Below are 6,019 nucleotides of genomic sequence, written 5' to 3'. Positions count from 1 at the left end.
TTATGTTGGCGCCTCGAATGCTTTGGAAGATGAGGAATCTTGCAGATGACGATGGACTTGCTCTTGAACCATGGTGATCATGGAACCTTTATTCTGTGACAGGTTATGCAGGTTGGAAAAGTTGGGGGTCAGTTTGCTGTTCAATAGCTCTCTGCCTTGGTCTTCCGATGAAAGGCATCTCAGAGCTGTTGTTGGAGCCAGGAAGAAGGCTCATAAGGACAGAATGCATGTCTCTGCTTGTGTGAACTCCAGTGTTTGAATTTTATAAAATTATCCACAATAATTTATTACACTTGGGCCCCCCATGAGTGGCCCAAGGGCTGGAGCCCACTGGGCTGGAGTGATAGCACAGCGGTAGGACATTTGCCTTGCACGCAGTCAACATGGCCAACCCCAGTTCGATTCCTCCGCCCCACTCGAAGAGCCTGGCAAGCTACCGAGAGTATCTCGCCAACCTGGCAAGCTACCCGTGATGTACTCAATATGCCAAACACAGTAACAACAAGTCTCACGATAGAGACGTTACTGGGCCCACTCAAGCAAATCGATGAACAACGGGAGGACTGTGACTGTGACTGAATTTATTACACCGAATATTCCAACACCAATCCTATCACCATTACACCTTCCCACCACCATTATTTCCAAATTTCCCACCACCACTCAAGCCTGCCTCAAAGGCAGATCCTAAATAATTTATTTCATCTTGCTTGTTATGAATAATCCACTAAAAATGATACAAAAAGGTTTTCTTACAGGAAAGTGTGTGAAGATTGTTATATCTCATCTTGGAGCCATTAAGCCCTTGTATAAGAGATTACTAACATGTTGTTACAGGTTGAGCCTTGTTTGCTAATCTATCTATCTGTATATCTCTGTATCTAAAGATTGGTTGCCTTCTGCTTTACACCCCATCCAACGTGGTGTGCTATTCCTGGTACATCAGTGCTATAGAGTATGAGATGTCACTCCAAGAATTCTAAAATTTTAAATAGGTGACACAGCTGGAGTTAAATTTTTAACTGGATGGTGACTTTGGGGTCCGGGGGCATCTCTGCAGCATGGTGCCCTCTTCTGAGATGTATTTGTGAGTGTCTGGGTCACGCGCTTATACGGCACCTGAGGGGTGGAGTCCAGGTTTGGTGTCTGGCACTACTCACCTGAGCACTGCCAGGAGTGGTCCCAAACAGGAGCAAAAGTCTTCTCGAACTCCACGAACTGAACTCCAAGTTCAGCGCTCCCACTTCTTCCCGCTGCCCACCCATCTTCCTTCAGTTTCCACAGATTCAGCCAGGAGCACGTGACCGTGATTCAGTTCACTCACTGTCCTGCTCAGAAAGACACTGGTGGGGAGGCTTCCCGCCGGCCTCTCCAAACACTCTGGATTTGGAAAAGCAACATTCCTCCCTCATCTCATTCTCTAGCTTCATCTCTTGCTGTCACCGCCTCCGCCTCCATGCTGCCTGTCACATTCAGGAACTGTCCCTGTTCTTCCTGAAGGGCCCTGCAGCTCAGCTGGGAAATGACCTTTGGAAAGCTATTACTAGGGCTGGAGCGATAGCACAGTGGGTAGGGCGTTGGCCTTGCACGCAGCCGACCCAGGTTAGATTCCTAGTATCCCATATGGTCCTCTGAGCACTGCCAGGAATAATTCCTGAGTGAATGAGCCAGGAGTAAACTCTGTGCATCGCCGGATGTGACCTGAAAAAAAATAAAAAAAAAAAGAAAGCTTTTGCTAGGGTGGCATCCTCATGGTGGGCTGCATAGCAGCCATTATTCTGACCTTTCTAATTTGGGGGAGGGGTCATATCTGGAGGTGGCTCTGCACTAAGGGATCACTCCTGGTGATGCTCAAGGAAGCATATGGGATGCTGGGGATCCAACCCGGGATGGCCTCAGGCAAGGCAAATACCTGCTGTACTATCACTCCAGCCCTATTCCTACACCACACAGCCAGACTTGACCATTTATTTAGTGTTCCCCACTAGAAAGCAAGAATGCTCTGCACCCTCCTTTCGTGAGGGTGCCAGGTCAAGAGGTGCTCAGACCTACTGAGTGGTATGCAGTCGTAATCCTTAGCCAGCCCAGCATCGCTCAGCAGTGGGGCCGGGTGGGGAAATGCCCAGCACTGAGATGCTGCTGCCCAGGGATGGAGGGGGGTGGCACAGAGGAACCCCCCCCCCCCACACACACACACACTGGTCCTTAGTGAGCATCAAGCTCTGGTTCCTGTCACTAGCAGACATGTGTCCCTTGGGGATGTAGAGATAGATAGTATAGCAGCTCGACGATGCGTGCCTTGACTAGGGTTCAATCCCCGGCATCCCATAGGGTCCCCAAGCACCACCAGGAGCAATTCCTGAATGAGTGCAGTGCTGGAGTATCCTCTGAGCACTTCCAGGTGTGGCCCAAAAACTGTCACTGTCACTGTCCTCCCGTTGTTCATTGATTTTCTCGAGCGGGCCCAGTAACGTCTCCGTTGTGAGACTTTGTTGTCATTGTGTTTGGTATATTGAATACATCATGGGTAGCTTGCCAGGCTTTGCCGTGCGGGCGATATACTCTCGGTAGCTTGCTGGGCTCTCCGAGTGGGGTGGAGGAATCGAACCCGGCTCGGCCGGGCCAGCTGTTCACAAGGCAAACCCCCTACTACTGTGCTATCGTTCCAGCCCCAGCCCGAAAACAAACAAAATAAATAAAAGACGCGCCCCCAACTCCTGAGCTCTCTCCAGTCGTTTCTTAAACATTGGGGGTGGGGTGGGGTGGAGTCCGGGCCATACTGGCTGGTGCTTGGGGACCCATATGTGGTGGAGGGGATTCAAACTGGGGCTGGACACGTGCAAAACAAATGCCACACCTCCTGGACTGTCTGCCTTGCCCCTTCGTACATCTTTCCCTTCTTTCTGCCTTCCTTTCTTTCTTTCCTTCCTTTCTCCCTCCCTCCCTTCTTCTTCATCTCCCTCCCTTTCTCTCTTTTGGGGGTCACGCCCACAACGGTCAAGGCTTCTCGCCCTGTGCTCAGGACGAACCTCTGCTGGTGGGGTTCAGAGACCATAGGGGATGTCTGGGATCGAACCCAGGTCGGCTTCATACAAGGCCAGTGTCCTGCCTGCTGTCCTGCCTCTTGGCTTCCCTTGGACATTTTTCTGTCTAGCACTTGCCACACAAAGGCCACCTACAAAAGTGATGAGCGCAGAGCCAGGAGTAACTGCAGTGCTGGGGACCAAACCTGGTCAGCCACATGGCAGCTTCCAGCTAAGCACTCGGACAGTCTCACACTCGCAGACTCACAGCGGGCGACTGCACCCTAAACACATCCGTTTTAATTTCTGTATATTAAATGTATTTATCTTGCCAGTGCTGGCGATGGAACCTAGAGCCTCCCATAGACAAATAGTGTGTTCTATTGCCAAGTCACATCCCTGCATACACCATACACAAATATCCTTTTAGCACACAGCTGACTCAGGATTGGTCCCTGGCACCCCATGAAGTCCCCTGAATCCCACCCCCAGGAGTGATCCCCAAGCACAGAGCCAGGAGTAAGCACCGCTGGGTATGACCCCAAACCAAAGCAAAACAAAGTGTACTCCATGATGAAACAGGTAAGATGCATATTGTATTTTTTTGGAGGGGGTGGAGGGGCGGAAGCGGGAAATAAAGAGGAAATAAAAGCTGTATTTACTATATGTGAAAACGTATTGAAAGTTTTAGAGCCTGAAAAGAGACCAGAGAGGCTAGGGCAGCTAGTCACAGCTGAAGCAGTTCAACCTCTCTCGATTAATAGTGAAGAACCCACTTCAAAAGGGGAAAGAGCCCCTGCAAAAAGGCACTTCCAGGGAACAGAGGGATAGTACAGCAGCCAAGGCCCTTGCCTTGCACACGGCTGACCCGAATTGGATCCCCAAGCCCTGTCAACTCCCTGTAACATGATGGCCACTTAGTACTTGTATTGTAAACCATGACACCCAAAAGGAGAGTCAAGAGGGAATGTGCTTGCCACAGAGGTGGGGTGGAGTGGGGGGGAGGGTGATGAGGGGGGATACTGGGAACATTGGTAGTGGAGAATGGGCACTGGTGGAGGGATGGGTATGTGATCATTGTGTGACTGAACGTAATCACAAAAGTTTCTAAGTTTACAACCGTATCTCATGGTGATTCTTTAAAAAATAAAACACTGTTTTCTGAGCAAAGAGCCAGGAGTAAGCCCTGAGCACTGCCTGGTGTGGCCTACACACAAAACAAAAACAACAAAAAAACCCATTATTAGTTACTAACAAGATCTAATAGTTTTGAGGTTGCTTGAGAAGAAATTTCATATGTATTTTTTTTGTGAAGCAACATAGTTTCTAGTGAAATTTATATAAAAAGATGTGAGGTGAGGGGGCCAGAGATAGCACAGTGGGTAGGGCGTTTGCCTTGCATGCCAACTGACCCACATTTGACCCCCAACATCCCATATGGTCTCCTGAGCTCAACAATAGTGAATCCTGGGGCTGGAGCGATAGCACAATGGGTAGGGCATTTGCCTTGCACATGACCAACCTGGATTCAATTCCCAGCATCCCATATGGTCTCCTGAGTACTGGCAGGAGTAATTCCTGAGTGTAAAGCCAAGAGTAAACCCTGAGCATTGCTGGATGTGACACCCCCCTCCCCCCAAAAAAGGAATGAATCCTGAGCTCAGGATCTGGAGCGATAGCACAGCGGTAGGGCGTTTGCCTTGCACGCAGCCAACATGGCCAACCCGAGTTGGATTCCTCCGCCCCTCTCGGAGAGCCCGGCAAGCTACCGAGAGTATTGGATATGCCAGACACAGTAACAACAAAGTCTCCAATGGAGACGTTACTGGGCCCGCTCAAGCAAATCGATGAACAACGGGAGGGCCTTTACCTTTACCTTTAACTTGAGCTCAGAGCCAGGAGGAACTCCTGAGCACCATCAGGTATGGCCCCAAAACAAAATGAGAAAGATGTGAGGGGAGAGAAGTATTGTTCAAGAGAGAAATAGGCTTCTCCAGAGTGGAAGTAGGTAAGCAAAGAGACAAGCAAGCAGGGTTAAGTGTCCAAGGGGGAACAAGGGCATGAAGAGTGAGACTCATTTCAGATTTCTTAAGTCATCAGATGCCAAATATCCTTCTCTTTTTTTGGCAGGGAGAGAGGTGGGGGGGAGAGGAGGGAGGAAGAAGCTACACCCACCAGTGCTTGAGACTGAGACTTATTCCTGACTCTGCACTCAGGAATCACTCCTAGCAGTGATCAGTGAACTACATGGTGTGTCATGGATCAAATCTGGGTGAAACATGTGCAAAGCAAGCGTCTCAGTAGACTCTCTCCAGTTGCAAGGAAGAGTTTTTTTTTTTTTTATTTTTGCTTTTTGGGTCACACCCAGCGATGCTCAGGGGACCATATGGGATGCTGGGAATCGAACCCGGGTTCACCGCACGCAAGGCAAACGTCCTACCTGCTGTGCTATCACTCCAGCCCCATGAGTTTTATTTTACTATTTTTTAAAAAAAAAATTTTATTAGTGAAACACCATGTTGGCTGCGTGCAAGGCAAACGCCCTACCGCTGCGCTATCGCTCCAGCCCAAGGTACAGTTGTAGACTTACAAACTTTCGTGCTTGGGTTTCAGTTATACAATGATTGAGTACCCATCCCTTCCCCAGTACCCATTCTCCACCACCAATGATCCCAGTAGCCCTCCCACCCGTGTTTTATTTTAGATGTTGGGGTCACACCCAGCAGAGCACAGGGCTTATTCCTGGCTTTGCACTCAGAAATCACTCCTGGTGGGCTTCGGTGAACATATGGGATGCGGGGATCACACATAAGCGTTGACGGTGTGCAAGGCAAAGGGGTGAAGGAACAGGCCTGGCATGCATCTAACCCAGGTTTGCTGCCCACCACCGCACGGTCACCGCCATCACTGGATACAGCCCAGGTCCCAACAAGGTGGCCTGGGTAACCCTTGGGACAGCAGGGCCCTCACACCGAACCAGGCCAAGACCCATTAGG

Source organism: Sorex fumeus, unplaced genomic scaffold (assembly GCF_029834395.1).
Source record: "Sorex fumeus unplaced genomic scaffold, SorFum_2.1 ptg000122l, whole genome shotgun sequence".
Classification (NCBI taxonomy): Eukaryota; Metazoa; Chordata; class Mammalia; order Eulipotyphla; family Soricidae; genus Sorex; species Sorex fumeus.
The sequence above is the reverse complement of the archived record's forward strand: the minus strand, read 5'-3'. Positions refer to the sequence as shown.